Source organism: Miniopterus schreibersii (assembly GCF_964146895.1).
Source record: "Miniopterus schreibersii genome assembly, chromosome: 8".
NCBI classification, from domain to species: domain Eukaryota; kingdom Metazoa; phylum Chordata; class Mammalia; order Chiroptera; family Miniopteridae; genus Miniopterus; species Miniopterus schreibersii.
Genome location: NC_138109.1, coordinates 7,373,683 through 7,390,853, shown reverse-complemented (window position 1 = coordinate 7,390,853; position 17,171 = coordinate 7,373,683). Strand labels below are relative to the sequence as shown.

Below are 17,171 nucleotides of genomic sequence, written 5' to 3'. Positions count from 1 at the left end.
ACCTGTGGCTTATGGGGACCCCAGGACTGCCCCCATCCCTCGTGTTGCCATGGAGAAGTGCTGACTGTTTGGTTTCTACTCCCCCATTTCTTTCTGGAATCCATCCACATCAAGGCGAGATCCCTTATGTTCAGCGCTCAACAAGGTTGTGGTGATTAAGCACTTAAATTGATTAATCAAATTTCCTGTGATGAGAACCACTGTCATTCATTAATCTGAGCGGGATTATAAATAAGAGGTGGCAGATACAGGAGACAAACGTGTTGACAGATCGATGCCACGGCCTGAATCACAAGCAGGCTCCTGCTTCCTGAGGGCTTTCGCTGTAGGCAGCCTGGGGACAGAGCTTCCCTAAAGACAAAATTAGACTGAGATTAAAGTATCCCCATTTTAATAAAGAAATATGTGTAGATGAGCAGGCAGCCTGGGGAGAGGAGGGTGCAGGTTTGCATACCAATGGCTAGGCTGTGCTCTCGGAGAGGGTGGCAGCAGCTCCCAGAGGGAAGCAGCACCAAGGTGACTGGACGTCAGAACTGAACACCCATTGAATAGAAGACGGTCGGGAGTCAGTGGGGAGTCAGTCAGCCCCGGGGGCCAGTCCTGCCTCCATGGCTCACTCGCTGTGTGACAGGTTCTCAACCTTTCGAAGCCTCCTTCCCTGCTGGTGAGATGTGGATGTTAATGGCACCTCCCTCATTAGATGGTAGTTCGGGTTAGATGAGGTAACGTCTGTGAGGGGTTTTATTCATTCTGCAAGTATTTACTGAGTACCTACTGTGTGCCTGGACGGCGCTAGTGTTTAGAGATTTTCAAAAGGATGAGAGGCATGTGGTCCCTGCCCCTCTTAGAGCTGGTGCCCTTGTGGAGAGCAGACATCAAACATGCTTTAGTGCTCAGTGCCAGGAAAGAGGGAACTAGAGCCTCCTGGAATGATCCAAGCAGGGAAGGATGCTGTCTGAGAAGAGGTTACTGAGGATACCACAGAGGGTGGCAGAGTTGGGAAAGGGTAAGCCTGTGGGAGCTGTGGTTTGAGCCGAGTCTGAGGGACAGTCAGCAGAATGATGCCCAGTGCCCGCAGGGGAGCTGTGAGGCTGGGCCAGGGTGGCCTGCAGGGGGGCAAGTGCCCAACCAGAGCAGAACTGCCCGAGGTGACCCTGGTGAGGAGAGGCTCCACCAGGAGTGAGCAGGGTTATCCTCACAAGGTAGAAGGACTTATTTCACCCCTGTACTGGGAGGCACAAGGCTTCCCGATGCCAGAGAAGCCAGAAGAAGGTGGACTTGGCCTTCAGCAGGGGTCCCACCTTCAGTTACCTCTACCCTCGTGTGAGAAGAGGCTTCTTGCACTGGTCTCCAAGAAGGAGGTCTTCCAAGAAGGTCTTCCAAGAAGGCCTGAGGTCAGCTCCTAAGTGCTGCAAAGCTCAGTTTGCTGCAGCTACAAATGGCCAGGAGGGACCGAGGCTTGGAGGTGTCACCGGCTCTCGGTCCTGCTGGGGTGAGGGCTGGGCCTTGGTTTGAGCAAACGTTCAGGAGTCAAGATGGTGTCACAAATGGAGCTCTAGTTTCTGGGGGTCCAAAGACCTGGGTTCTGTCTGGGTGTGGCCACTTGAGGTCTTACCTGGAAAATGAAACAGTAGGACTAGTGAATAGACAGTCCCAACAGTCCCTCCAAACATTCTCCAACTCGATGTGTCTTCCACCCCCGATCACCTTGCTTTCAGCAAGAGTTAAGTTTTAATGAGAAAAGAATGTCTCAGAATATTGAGTATAATTAAAACTCTGCCATGGAACCAAAACAAAACCCAGCAAACATCAAGAGAACTAGAGGAAGTGAGACTGTTAAAACACAACCCCCATTTTCCTCTCCCTGTGACATGGATTATTAAGTCAGGTTTGGAAAAAAAAAATCCTATTAAATATTTAAATATTGCATTAAATATTCATCATCTCAAAAATTGCTTCCTAACAGATCCTTAGGTAAATATAACAATATTTGATCACAAGGCTGCACAGAGACTCGGAAAGGGTGAGAGTCTGTCTGGGACGCCTTTCCTCTGGGCTCAGGGAATCCCGCTCAAGGGAGGAGGCTGGGAGGCGGACAGAGGCTGCATCAGGGTGAGGGGCTAGGGTGACCCCAGGTTTGCTGATGATGAAGTGACACAGAAGGTCACACAGCTAGTAGCAGTGTCCTCTGCCTACCTGAGCGGTTTGGGGCCAAACCTTCTTGAGAAGCTTTTCAGTGGGGGGGGCCTCCCTACCCCGAGTGCAGCACTCAGGGCAGGGACACCCTCGTCTCCTGCCTCGGGGGGCAAAGCGTGCACTGATGCCGGGCCCCCACTGCTGGGCCCGGGGGACTGCTGTGCGTTCCCAGGCCAGTGTCCACAGCCATGGAAGGGAGAAGCAATTCTGCTTCTTTCTCAGTGCAGACGCTTCAGGCACAGAGAAGCTACACTATCCCCCCAAGGCCCCAGGTACCATGACTCCAGGTAACTGACTCCAGAGCCCATGTTCTCAGTAAAGTTCATACCAATCATCAGTGTCACTGAGCCCCCCAGCAAGTGAGCAGACCCCACCTCTTCTCCCCCCCCCCCCCCCCCCGGAACCAGCTCTGGTGTCTGCAGAGCCCAGGCCTCCCCCACCATCCCCTCTCCTTCCCTGGGCAAATTCTGGGGTGAGGAGGAGGCCACAGGACTGGCGGGCCCCCCTCCCCAGCCACAGGCATGGGCATGGGGGTGGGGGCTCCCCTGTGCAGAATTCTGATAAGTGATACCTGCTGCAAGTGCGGCCACCTCCACCTCCCTGGGCCGGCAGGTGGGAAGGCATGAAATCCGATGCTTCGGTGGATCTGGAATGTTCTTGGGCCTCCATGTACTGGAGGAAGGACCCTCTCCTGGAACAGAACCTGATCTCTCAGGACATGACCCAGGTAGCAAGTGTGGTGTCACCAGAGAGATTTCTGTTAGCAGCAGCAAGAGGGAAGCAGGGCCTTGGCCTCAGCCCACCTCGGGTGCAGGAGGCCGGCGTGGAGGAAGAGCCGGTGCACTGGCGCCTCCTTGTAAGCAGCACAGATGCTGACCTGGAGACAGGTGGGATTGAATTATCCGGGTGCCCGGGGCTGCCCGCCCCACCGCCTCACCCTGCCTGCAAGATCCAGCACCGCCTCGTGCAGGTTAGCAGCATATTGGATTCCAAAGAGTCATATTTTAACACTGCCAAATAGTTGCAGGCGACAGAAAACCTGTTTCTTTCCCGTTTTATACATCCAGGAAATTTGTACCGCATGCAGCCCGCATGTCATTACATACGTTAAAATATTGCATTCTCTCTTCCCAGAACCTGCAGGCCTATCCCAAGGCAGGGCACATGCAGGGCCCAGACGAGAGCCCCTTTGCTGGGGCGCAGAGAGAATAGCTAAATGCGGGGTGCCTGCATCTCCCCATTAAGGATGCAGCCTGCCGCTCCCGCCCCAGGAGGCTCATCTCCTGGAGGCTGCAGGACAATCTGTTATTTCCCCGGGGAGGCCGGTGAAGCTCGTGCTCACTGGGAGAAGCAGGTGTAATTACAGAGGCCCAGGCGGGCACTGCTTGCATGGGTGTAGGGTCGGCTGCTGGATTTAACTACACGATGCTGCACCCGAGACCCCTCACACACACACACACTGTGTGCTTAGGCTCCTGGTCCAGGGAGCCCGCCCCTCCCGCCTGTCCCCCCTGTGTGTCGCACCAGCCCCCGCCGTCCCTCCCTGCCCCTGTTCCAGGTAAATGCCATTTGCCTCGCTCTCACCAAGATTGTACCTCTTAGGACCTGCAGGAGCGGGTTTGGGAAGTGGGGTTGCAGAGCTCCAGATCATGTTCTGAGCAGCTCCGGCGGCCTAGGTGCCTGCCCTCCATGGGACCTTCCCCCTGGCACCAGCTGGCTGCCCTCACCACCAGTGCTGACTGAGGAGGGTCCCGACGCCCTGGGGCTGCCGAGACCAGTGAGCTCCATCCCTGCTGGAGGCTGAGGCTCCCGAGTGACCTTTCCTCCTTTGGTCCTTGGCGCCACGAGCTTTTCCAGAACATTCAGTGTCAAGACTGGGGAGACATAAAGGAAAATGAAGCCAACCCTCCTTGAGAAGCTTTTCTATGGTAAGGGAGGCCTCCGTTCCTTCCTTCCATCTCCGTTCAGGCTCCTGGCGAGGTCTGGGGTGGATGGTTTGAGTTTGGGCAGAGCCTCTGCCGAGTCCCTGCCAGCCCACCCAGGCAGCCCATCAGCTCCCTTCCCTGGGCAGTTCTGGTTTCCTCCAAACTGGGTCCCGACGACAGACCTCCTCTGAGCCAGGCCTTGTGCAGACCCGGGGCAGGGCTGGGGGGGGAATGTCAGCAGAGGGGAAGTTCAAGGTCAGGCCCATGCCCACAAGGAGTGGACAGTCTCTCTCACTGAGAAGATGAGACCCTTCTAAACTGAATAGAGAGAGGATGCTGAGAGGCAGGAAGGTGCCCACCTCAGGGCTGGGATTTGGGCAGCTGGGCTTGCTGGGCAGGAAACCTGGGCCAGGAGGGCAGGTCACCCCCCTCCCCAAGATGTGAGCCCTGGAGGGCAGGGTTGGCTCTCTCGTTCCCCATCGAACCCTGGCGCCTTCAAGGGTTCAGCAAGTATCTGTTGACTGAGCAGCTGGCCTCACAGACGGCCTGTCTCTCTGTGTCCTCACCAGTTCCTGAAGCTGAGGCAGCTTCTCCAGGGACTGAGTACAGTGTTCCTGTCCCTTGTCTGTGCCTGGGCAAGGGGTCGTTTTGTTTTTTTAATGGAGGTGAGGTTCACACAACATAAAGTTAACCATTTTAAAGAGAACAGTGCAGAGGTATCTAGTACATTCACAGGTTGTGTAGCCATCTCCTCTAGTTCCAAAACATTCCCTCCCCCCCAGGGAGACCCCGTACATCAAGCAGTCACACACACCCCTGCACACACCCCTGCCCCCTCCCCCCCACTGCTGTCTCCTCCAGCGCCTGGTAACCTGCCATCTGACTCTGGTTTGCCTGCTCCGGATATTTCACAGGAAAGGAATCCTACAATGTGTGACCTTTGGGATCTGGCTGCTTTTACTGAGCATGAGGATTTCAAGGTTTGGCCAAGTCTTAGCATTTGGGAGCACCTCATTCCTGTTTATGGGGAACAATGTTCCATTGTGTGGCCGGGCCCCTCTGCGTGTCCACCCATCCATGCTGTCCACGTGCGCTGTTCCCGCCTTGTGAAGAGAGCCTCCATGAACATGAGTGTGCGTGAGCTTGTGGAGCGCCTGCTTCTAACTCTTAGGGAATCGCTAGGTCATATGAAAATTCTGTGTTTAACTTTTTGAAGGACAGGCTACAGTTTCTCTATAAAGCTCAAAAGAGATTTTTGAATAGCCTTCCAATTGACAGCACCGCCAGGCTTCAAGGAAACAGTGCACACCCCATTCATGGGGCTAGAAGTGTGGTGGGGACTGTGTCTTTGGGGAACAAGGAGAGAGTGAGTGGGAGCCAGACCACATGGGGGAGTGCACATCACCCTAGGGGGCAGGGAATTGAGCCAGCAGTGGAGAGGGTGGGAGCAGATTCTTGCCTTCAAACCACTATCCTCGCCGTGAAGGGAGGAGGGGTGGTTCCCAGGAGGGGTGAGGTGGAGAGGGCTTGAGCGGGGGTCTTGGTGGCGCAGGGAGAGTGAAGGGACACACAGGAGGGGAGCGCACAGGCTTTGGGAGGTGGTGATGTGAGAGGAGGGTTTGGTGGGCTGCATTTCAGAGCTGTGCTGTGGGGGGCCTGCTGTCCCCATGCTGCCTCCCCACTTCCCCTGGTATGTGACAGGGGCACCCTGGGGCCCCAGATGTACAGGATGGGTCTGGTCAGCAGACCTGTCGTACTGGCCATCCCTTCTCTCTCGGGAGTAGAAAGCGATCTTCCGACTGACGGGCAGAAAAGAGGGTGCTGCCTGTGGTTGATGGAAGAACCCCTATTCCAGAGGGGCGTGGCTGAGCAGACCCTGCTGGGGCATCCCTAAGACACCCAGACTTGCTGCCCATCGCGGCGCCTCTCTTGGGCCGGAGCCGGCCCCTTGGCGTGATTCCATCTCTGTGTTTCTGACACCGGCCCCAGGTTGGCCACCTGATACCGGGTGCTTCCTTCACAGGCGGGCTCTGCCCCGATGCCCTGTCTCTTTGGTCGGGATATTTTTGTGAACTTGAGAAAAATCAAGAAAGGCCAACTCCCTCTGTCCAGCCCATTAATTCTGCATGCTCGGGCCCAAATTAACCTTGGCAAGGCTTCGAGAGGAGAGAGTAATTCTAACCTTAAAAATCTGCTGATTAAAGCTGGTTTCAGGAATTCGATTCCACTTAATGTCTTGGCAGGGAGCCCAGCTTCGCATTAACACAGCCACAGACTCGGTCCCAGCGTTCCCTCCACCTTCTTAATAAACAAAACCCCATCGTCTGTTTTAAGCAACAATTCCTTTCCTGGACTCCCTTGCTGCACGCAGCCGTGTGTGTTGAAGAGTGCCCGGGTGACTCCGTGGATGGAGTCACCAGGGCCTGGCAGGGGCGGAGCTGGGAGCTGGGTTTAGCAGGCTCTGGAAGGAGGCAGTAACTACAGCCAGAAATGTCGGCGCTCCAAGCCCCGTGTGCAGAGCAGGAGGCTGGTTTCTGGGCATTTGCTCTCCACGCCAGTAGAATGGCCTCTGGGGGTTTTGGGAGCCGGCTCCTGGTGTTTTCCATATCTCCCAAGTCCCTGCTTCTTCTGGGAACAGGGGACCAAGGCACAGAGGAGGAGTAAGGCCAGGGGCCAGCTACCTGGAATGTACACCAAAAACTCCTAGCACCGAAGGACACAGCCCCTGGCCTCCCCCAGAGACTCAGCGTCTCCCCATTATTCATCCCTTCAGCTAAAACGTGGAGAGCCCTGTTAAGGTGTGCTGGGCGGGGGCCCACCAGCCCGAGTTACTATGCGGGGTGTGTCCTCAGTGCCAGCTGCTGGTCACCTGCGGAGGGCTCAGCAGCTGCCAGCGGGAAGGAAGGGGAGGGGTGGGAGTCCACCATGGGTGCAAACCACTTCAAGATCAGTTCCAGCCACTTGGCAAAGCTCCAAGAAATAGGTCTCAGCAAATACACTTTGATGAGAGAAAGTCAATTTCACTTTATTTATTTATTATTTATGCCCAGTACTTTTAGGGAGCTTCTGAGGTATACAGAGCCCAGACATATTGAACTGGGCCGAAAGAACAAGCACCTGAGGTGGGGGGTACACTCATATTTGGCAGGAAGAGAGGTGCCGAGCTGCTGGTGCACACCTGTCAGGGCCCGTGGGGACCAGGTTCCAGGAGAGAGTTCTGAGACTTGGAAGTGACCCGGGGTAGCCTGGCTCCCCAAAGCAGTGAGGTGCGTGCTGGGGAGGGACAATGGAGGGCAGCCCACATAGACCCAGCTGAGGGCCCCAAGGGTGGGAAAGCACCTGGACCGGACCCCCAGCCGGAGACCCCGCCCCTTGGTCGCGATGGCAACAGCCCCAGAGCCCCAGAGAATGAACCCTCAGCCCCTCCCTCCTGCAAGGTCCTCTGGGGCCGGAGATTCACAGCTCGGATCAGCTCCCTAAGTCTAAATTTACCTTATTATCAATTTTTAGCTCCCATTCCATTTTATGCCCACTAATTTATTAATCCTGGATCCCCAAAAAACAATAAAGCTGAAGCTCCAGGGATTTTATTTATATCTTTAACCATGATTTTTATGCCTTTTTATCTAAAAATGCATTTGATTTTTATTGCCCTCCTCACTCACGACTCGGGCGGGCTGCGGCGGCTTTATTTAGATGAGCTTCTGCAGGCCTGGCCTCGCCCTCAGGAAGGCTGCCCAGGTGAGCGGGCAGCGGGGCCAGGGGCACCCACGGGCGGGGACCCAGGTGAGCTTGGTCCCTGGGAAGGGTGAGCAGCGAGGGGGCCTCTCAGAGCCCACTGTCTGTCCCTTTCCCTCTGCTGCTCATTTCCTGTGTAGGTCCCATGCTGTAAAGATGGTCTAGAACCTTCTGTGGATATGGGGGAGCCTCCAGGGGTCTGGTGGAAGATGCTTCCTCCTCCCCTTCCTTCCCCCAGGCTAGAGCCCCCCTTTCCTCCTGCCCAGCAGCCCCCACCCGGGTCTCCTTGGCCTTCTCTGCTTGCCCAAGGAGCTACCCCTCCCCCTGTGTGCCCCTTCCTCTGAGCTCCCACTGAGGTAGGTGTCCAGGGCTCTCCTGTCCCCAGGGCTGGGGGCCCACCGGCACTTTCTGCAGGGCCAGGGGTGGATGCACAGGTGTCCTGGGCTGCCAGGCCCTGCCCCGGTCTCCTGGCACAGTGCTCACCTGGGAGGGGTGGAGAGTTGCCAACCTTGTGAAGTTTGCTGGCCTCCATTGGTTTCTTTCTGCCCCTCACATCCTCCAGCTCTGAGGACCCAACCTCCATAACCCACTGGGCCACCTGATCCCGAGTATCCCTCCAGTGTGTGCACCAGACCTTCTGCCCATGAGATGGGGGTGAACTGCTGTTTAGACTCCAGCTTTAACAAATGTGACCTTGGGCAAGGTCTTGCCATCACTGAGCTCCAGCTCCCACATCTGCAGAGAGGGGCTCATGCAGGATGGTAGAGGCCCCAGCCTCCCTTCCCCGTCTCCCTGAGTCACCTGCAGCACCAAGCACTCGATTACTTAGCCAGAAGACCGATTTGATGTCACAGATCAGGTCACCAGGATGTCATGCCAGCAGGTAGCCAATCTCCAAAGTGGGGGAGACTTCCTGAGGCCTTGAAGAATGAATCTTGGTAGTCTGCCCACCCCTGCCCAAGGGAGCTTCCCAAGAAAGCACAGTGCTCAGGGGCTGTTTCCAGAGGAGGGGAGAGTCCCACTGGGCAGCCTGAGCCTGGCCAGGGCTGGCATCTGCCTGTGTGGCCCACAGACCTCAGGTTGGGGGCCCTGGCTGGCCCCCTCGCCATTTGGCCATGGTGCCCCGGTGTGGCAGGGCCTTGCTGTTCTGAGAGATGCCATCACAGATTATCTTAGGAGAGAGGCTAGCTGATCTAATATTCCAGATCTCCCCTGTCACCCAACCCCGGAGGCCGAATCAAACAATAATCCATTTAGCTCAGACTAATTTTAAAGCAATTCACTATTTAACAAGTTCTGAGGCCCAGTGCTTTTGCAGGCACCATGTGAATCAAATCATTCGGCCTAATCTTAGATTAATATGAACCAGATCCTTCAGTGAGGACAGTCCCGGGAGCAGCCCAGGACTTCATCCCTTGTCTTTGATGAAGGCAGGCCCTGCAAAAGGCCTGACCCTCACCATCATGTGGATGCCTAAACGACGCTGCCAGGGGCGGCATGCAGGGCAAGAAGGAGCCAGGGCTTTGGGACAGACAGGGGTGGGTTGGAGTCCTTCTCTGCCTCGAGCTAGCCATGTGACCTTGGGTAGACTGCTGGCCTGTTCACGTTGGCCTTCCCAAGGATACCTCTGTGCAGGACGGATGTAGAGTAGAGACGAGAGGCAAGAGAAACTCATGGCATCCCCCCATTGTCCCCACGGGAGATCTTCCCAGCACCCTCCAGGTCTGCTTCTGCTTTCTGGGTGCCTGGGGAGCAGCAGGGCTGTTTGGACCTACTTCTGTACCGTGCAGCAGCTGCTGCTGGTGGGAGGAGATCTGGATGGCGCTGGAGGATTCTCACTCACACCTGCTCTTTGAGGAGCACCAGCTTCTCCTGAGGATGTCAAACTGTGACACCAAAGGAACCATGTTTAACCCCAACCTGGGAGCCCTGCAGCTCTGCCCACTCAGGTGCCTTCCTGCCCCACCGAGAGCCCCGGGGCTCATATCCCAGGTAGATGAGAGTCCCATCCTGGTGCTTTCATCTCAACTCTGGAAGAGAGACACTTTCTTGCCAGTTGGGTCACACTGGAACGATGGACTCTTGCTCCCTGTCACCTAAAGACAGCCCAGCTGGAGTGGAAGAGACACGGAGCAATGACTGAAGGAAGGACGGAGCAGGGAGGGGTTCAGATCCACAGTTCTAGTCCTGCAGCTGCACTTGTCCTTGAACTCCCCAAGGGTCCCATAGTCCTACCAGGAAATAATGCCCCAATGTGCAGAATCTGGACCAGTGGAGAAGGGCAGAGCCATAAAAATCACAGGGCCTTTGCTTCAAATGCAAGGCCATCTGCCAGCTGCTTATCACGGGTCCCATGGGGGGCTCTGCAGAACAGTCTGCGGATTCACGGACTCAGCCACCCTATGTCGTCCCTCACAGAGGATTTGGGTGGGACAGCTGGGAAGGAGCTGATGGCCTTGCCCAGACCGTTCTGTCACTTACAATACTCTTCTTGCACACCTGGCCTGGTCTTTTCTACCCATTGTCCACCTGGCCAACCCCTCACCCTCATCACAAATGTCACTTCCTCTTAGGTGACTTTGCTGACCTTCAACATGGAAAGGGGGACTCTATCCCCCTTGGGGCTCTGTCACACACACCCTGGGTTCCCTTGGCTTGGCATCAGGGCTGTTTGGATCTGTTTTGTGTGTTGGTTTGTCTCTCTCCCACTGGGGAGACAGGGGACTGTGGGGGACAGGCCCCGAGGCCTGCAGAGAGCAGACTGCAGGAAAAGCTTGTTTATGGGAAATCCACCTCCACGGCATCTTCCTCCACCTGAGCCAACCCAGCCCAACCCAGCAGGGTGGCCTTTTTCAGAGGGTGTGGCTGTCACTCCATCTGACCCTGCCTGAAATATTCTGAATAAATGGTCGCTGCCCCTTCATCACTTCAGAGCAGGAGGAAATCATTATCTTCTCGGTGGATTTTTCTTTCCCTTCTCTTATCTCGTTTTCTTCCATCACCTTTATACCAGAACACATTTTTTAAAACTACTCATCTTTGTCATGTGTACCTCAGATTTAAGTGTGCGAGCTAAGCCAGGCACCTAAAAATCTATTTGCACACTGATTGCCTTCATGCAGTCACCTCCCCAGTAGGGCAGTGGAGGCCTGGAAGCCAGGCCAGCGGGGGACTGTGGAGGCCAGCGGGGGGCAGTGGGGGCCACCACCACCAGCCTCGCTGAGCTCTCAGGCTGTTTGCAGAGTAGGTAGCAGCGGGACCCTCATAAGAGGATTATGGATGGAGATTGGATGTAAACACCCTAGTCTGAGGACTCAGCAGGCATTATCCCCGCATTAGCAGAGGCTTTTCAGGGAGAGGGGGCAGCTGGGGTGGGAGCTCTTAGTCAGGGGCACAGAGGACTCGGGGAGACGCTCACTGACTGATTCAGGCTGGCCTGACCTTCGACATACCAACTCCCAAAAGTGCAGCCCCCTCCCAGAGTCCCATCCTCCACAGCTGTCTCCCCCACCCCTGGCTTCCCCAAATCTCGGCCTCTGGGGTCTCAGGCTCCAAGGGTCTCAGCCAGACAGCCCTGAACTGAACCCCCTCCCCTGCGCTTGTTCTCTGGAGAACTTCGTGCAATGGTGAAGTGTCCTGTGCCATCCAGCACGGGAGCCACTGACCACATGTGGCCCCTGAATGCTTGAAATGTGGCTAGTGCCACGGAGGAGCTAAAGTTTCCATTTTATCTCATTCTACTTAATTTGAATTTGAGCAGCCACATGTGACTGTGGCTTCCACGGTGGATGTCGCCTCTCTAGAGAGGCCCGTCCAGCATTACTGAGGACATTCGTTCCTGAAATCCGTGGAGTAAGACGCTGGGCCCACACTTTCCCGGATTCGGAAGTCAGCAGCAAGCCTTGACCTTGGGAGTCGCCTGCCTCCCGTGGGAGGTGGCCCCAGAAGAGGGTGAAAAGCTCTCCCACGGGGCCAGGGCCATAGGGGTGCTCTGCCCCCCAAGGGAAAGGGCCTGAGCTCCTGCGCGTCCCAGCGCTGCCCCGCAGCTCCCCCTGCCTGCACCTCCTCTCGGGTTCTGCTTAGTGAACGAAGCGAAGGCACCCGGGTAGAGGGAGCCGCACTCGGGTCCGAGCACCGTGCCGAGTGTTGGCTGACATGTTGGCTGACGTCACACAAGGTGTTAAGGGTGATGGACGGTGGCGAGGAGACGCAGCTTGTTCAACACCCGCGCGTGCTTGTTGAATGTACCGTCTGTAATTTCCCGTGGCTTGGCCTCTGCTGCTCCTTGCTTGTCCTGCTTCGGTGTCGCATCCTGGGGAAACCGTGCCAAGTTTATTGTGCATCTGCTACGTGGGGAATTTTACACGGGACCCTGTAATTCTCACTCTTTCTAACCTGATGGTCGGGGTTGGCCAGTGACAGCCCAGGGACCAGATCTCACCCACCTGCCTTTGTACAGCCTGTGAACCAAGAATGGTTTTCACATTTTCTAATGGTTGGGGGAAAATGTTGTAAGAAGAATAAGATTCATGACAAGTGAAAATTACGCAAAATTCAAATTACAATGTCCACAAATGAAGTTCTGTTGGGACATAGCCAAGCCCATTCATTACCCGTCCTCTAAGGCTGCTTTGGCCCCACAAAAGCCGAGATGAGCAGTTACAACAGAGGCCATGTGACTCACAAAACTATCTACTATCTGGCCCTTTCCAGAAAGTCAACCAACGTCTGTGATAGGTGAGGTAGAACTTCGGATGTAGAAAGTTAAATGGCAGCGGTGATATACATGAACCCAAGGCAGAACTCACATCCCCATGGCCGCCCATGACCCGGGTGGGTCATTTCGAGGGACCCCTTTCACTGGCTGGTCAGGAGAGGCTGTCTGGAGGAGGGAGGACCTAGATGGACCCAGGCTGGGTGGGGTTTGCCTGGATGGTGGGACTGTGCGAGGAAAGTGTGGAAGAGAGTGGAAGAGGGATGCACAGGTCTGCCTGGGGACAGTGAATCAGGTGTTTCCTGGAGCCAAAGCCCAGAGTGGAGGGGACAGAAGGAAGGCTGAGCTTGTACCTGAGAGAGGGGAAGACAGAGGGAGGGAGAAAGGGAGAGAGGGAGGGAGAGAGAGAGAGAATGGAGAATCAGCCACATCACATGAAGCCATTGAGAGCTGGACAGGAAGCCCTAACCTTGCCCCAACATCCCAGCAATATAGCCACACCTAGCTGCTCCTTTCTTTGGCCCACTGAGGCCATTGGCTGTTGGCTCTTGGGCCCTGGTGGACCCTCCGGCACATGGGGGGGACCCCCTGGCAACTGAGCCTGTTGGGGAGAAATCCATTTGAGGAGATGTGTGGCCGATGCCCCCTTCAGAGACATCCCTTTCTTTGTGGGAAGTGTGGATTTTGAACTGAGGGGAGCTCTTGTTTGCTCTTGGTTTCCCCTGTAATTCTATCTTTCCTTTTTATTTAAGAAGAAAAATATGCCCCATAGTGTCATAAAAGCGATTTTGAGTATTTAAGAAAAACTTCTTTCCTGCTCAACTGCCATGTGAGAGGGAAGCTGTCAGGCCTTAATTCCCCGAATCGAAGGATTTTGAGCATTGCTTTCTTCCGCAGGGCAAACCTCCCCTGAGTTCCCTATGAATAGCAGCTGCTTTCTCAGTGTATGTCTTTGTGTACACACACAAATGGGATGCACATCACGCTTTCCCGTATACACTTCGCACACATGTGCAGGTGGGTACACACACACACATGCGCACACAGCTGTATCCAGCAGCCCCAGGATGTAACTCTCCCTCCAACCGCGTCATGGCACCCAAATGAAAGGCTCAACCCGGGGAGCCCCCAGGGGACCCCAGAGCCTGATCAGAAAGCACCAGGAGTGTGTACAACACAGATTGCTACAGACAAACTTGATTGCTTTTTTGATTAGTGGGTAAAGGGAATGGGTTTGATACGCTGCCTCATGAAATAGTGTGCAATTAATTCCCAGTCGGCTTGGTGATGACATTGTCATACAGCTGGAAACTGGCGGAAAGGGTGCAAAGTGAGGACAGTGGTGACAAAGGGAACTGGTGAGGGTGCCTGGGATCAGGGCAGGCCGTGGCCGTGGTTTGGGGTTATGAGGTGAATGAAAGGGGAGAGGGACGGGTGGGGCACCCAGTGAGCAGGTCGGTCGTGCCTTCCAAGCATTGGTGAGTTCACGCTTGCCTGCTCTGTCCACCTGAGAGGCATGGCTCTGCATTGCAGAAACAGGCCTGAGTGGACACCTACTCCCGGCCTCTTCTGCGCATGGCACCCAGATAGTTCCAGCCCAGACTGAGCCCCAGGTCTCTGCAACTTACCACATTCTGTGTGTCTCCACTTGGATATCTTATGAGCCCCTCAAAGTCACCAAGTAGAAATCTAAAGTCAGCCCCTCCCCCAGTCGACTGCACCCCCAGTGTTTCCTGTCCCAGTGACTGGGACCACCGTGTACCCATCCACCCAGCCAGAAAGCCGGGCCCTGTCCTTACACCTGGCAGATGTGGCTGTTCCCTGCATCCTGGTCATCGGGCCCTAGCGAGCCTCCGACTCACAGCACTGGCCCGGCGCCCTCAGCGTCCCTCGCCCTGTTCCCTGCCACACTGCTGCCACAGTGAGCCTCTGAATAGCTCATGTGATCGTGACATCCAAGCTCCTTGCTATGGTGTCCATGACCTTTTATGATCTGACAGCTTTGTCTCCCTGCCTGGCCATCGCCACCTCCACCCCCTGCCACCATGCACTTTACACTCCAGCCCATCCCAACATCGTCATGGTTGGTTCCTCAAGCCCAGTCTGCTCTGTCTCACCTCCCAGCCCCACCTGCTTTCCCTGTCACTCTTCCCTTGGCCAACCCTGCTCATCTTAAAGCCCCTGCAGCCTCCTCTGACCCCTGTCCCGCCTGCTCAGGGACTGTCCTGGGCATCCCATCCCAGGCATCAGCTCTCCACCCTCACAGCCACCCAGGGGACAGGAGGAGTCCAGTGCCCATTTTACAGCCTGGAACAACAAGGACCCCCAGCCAGTGAGCAGGAGGCCTCTCACCCTAGGCAAGACCCATCTCTCCGGAGTCCCTCCTTGTTTACTGCCACTCACCACTGGCAGATTCCCCACAAGGACAGTACCGGCTCCTCAACCCTTTGAGCACTAAATGCAGAGCCATTTCCAGGCTGCTTTTATAGTGCGAGACTTCACAGGACCATCAGCAAAACCTAAACATGTACTGTCTCCGGTCCTTCCCTGTACCAAGCTGTAGAGACAGGTGTACTTGGTGTGCTACTGTGGGACAGCTGTTGGCCACCTCCATTCAAAAGTGTGGGGCTCCCTCCCCCCAGGAGCGTCCAGCCCCCAGAACACAGCCAAGATAAACGTGCTGAGCAAGGGAATAGGGAAGGACCCAGTGCCCTCTGGTGGCTCAAGACCTTGGGGCTCCCCGGGGGAGCTTTGCCTTCCTGCCTCGATGCCTGTGACGTGGCTGGCGCTTGTCAGGGGTCCACTGCTAGCCGAGCTTCCTTCCCCTCTCCCGCCTTCCTAATATTGGGCTTCTCATCTGTGAAGACCAGAGACATTGGAGCACCAGGGTGGTTGGAGTAATATCTAAAAATAGAGTAGCTGGGTTCTGAGTGAGGCCCCGAGGGTTCCTCTGATTAAAATGCATGAGCCTTGATGTAGAAACGGCGATTTTTCTTTCTAACATCGTTCTGCTTATCAGATGGTTCTGGGCAGTTCTGGGGAGGGGAGGGCGCCACAGAGAGGGGGAGGGGTGGCTGGGGGGGAGCAGCGCGCATCCTTTTTGACACACAGTAGGTGCTTGGTAAATTCTCAAGGACTCCTTCATGCGCAGTTCAAGGATGCCGCAGCCCAACGGAGGACAGTGAGCGGAGAGGGAAACAGTGCTGCAAACCAGCCGTGTTCTTTTCAAGTTCAGGAAACAGCAGTGGAGAGAGAGAGACAGGTGAAGGGGGAGGGCGCTGTGAACTCTCACGAGGGATGAACAGTGGGAAGGAGCAGGTGGGAAGCCTTTCATTTCAAGGGGATGGGAGAGACTTCTCACAGCAATTGGTGTCTCCCTCCATTTGGCTCATTGCGTGAGGACAAGTCATGAAACTGCCCCTGAGAACATGCAGATTCAAAAGGAAAAGGGGCTGGTTAAAGGCACAGGCAGGCTGCTCATTCGGTGCAACCAAACTCTTACAGAAAAACATCCAAATGCGAATCTCCTTAGGCAGAAAGGAATGAGTTACCAAAAAATAAAAATAAATAAAAACGGGAAAAAAAGTGTACTGAAAAGTCAGGAAAGAATATTGCCTTCTTAATAATAAATACATTCCGTGGGCAAGAATTGCAAGGGAATCGTTTAAATTAATTTCCGCTTTGTTTGTTTGGTTTGTACAGGGCTTAAGTCCCAGCTGACAGCAATCTGTAAAAGTTCTAACATATTGGAAATCTGATTTCTTGCAGCCAGAATCCCATAGTCCAAAATGATTTCTCTTTCAACTCTGCTAATCAGACAGGCAGGGCTCAAACGAACTCCTAAGTGGAAACTGTTCACACTTGGTGTTTTCGGGGAGGGCGGAAAAGGTGTCTGATGGAAGCTCTGCAGAATTGGTGTCGAGCATGAGATGGAGATGAGCAATGGGAGGGGAAGGCGGACCTGCCCTGCCTTTCTGCCCCACCCCCTTCTGGGACCCCCTGCTTTGGGAAGCCAGGAGAACTCCCAAGAACAGGAGAAGGAAGGAGAGCATTCCAGTTGGGAACTGGAGGCTAAAAGGTGAAGGCCAATCCCCCCCCACTCTGACTCTCGGAGTTCGATGGTGAGAGGGCCCTGATGGACGTGCCCTTCTCACCCTTTCCCCACAGTGCGCAGGGCTGTGTGCACAGGCAGCGAGCGCCCCAGGAGCACAGCATGCTGGCCCGACTGTCCACCAGGCAGCTCCCCCCTGGGTCTGTGTCCCCCTCACATCCGCACCACACACCGTCCCCGAACTTGAATTCCCACCCACCTTATTCCTCTACCCATCCACCTTATATCCAGCCTGGCTCCAGCTGTTTTCTAAACCAGATCCATCTGCAAAAGATACAGGTTTATACTTGGAACAAACAAATGTGCATAAGTAAATTGTAAGCCAGACCAGAAGGGAGGGGTGTGGTAGGGGCCTCCCGGGCTCTGGAGGCGAGGCCTAGGAGTGCTGCCCTCCTGTCCCCACCCGCCTTGGGGCTTCTACCAACCAGGGCTGGCTGCCCATCTGGTGTGACACTCCTTGGCCAGGAAAGGTCTGGAGTGCGTGTGT

General features: G+C 55.3%; 1 protein-coding gene across 1 annotated transcript in view; it reads left to right on the top strand.

Moving 5' to 3' along the window:
• The window catches only part of LOC308560071 (calmodulin-binding transcription activator 1), a 618,909-nt gene that overhangs the window by 406,153 nt on the left and 195,585 nt on the right, over nt 1–17,171 (top strand). The window lies entirely within an intron of this gene.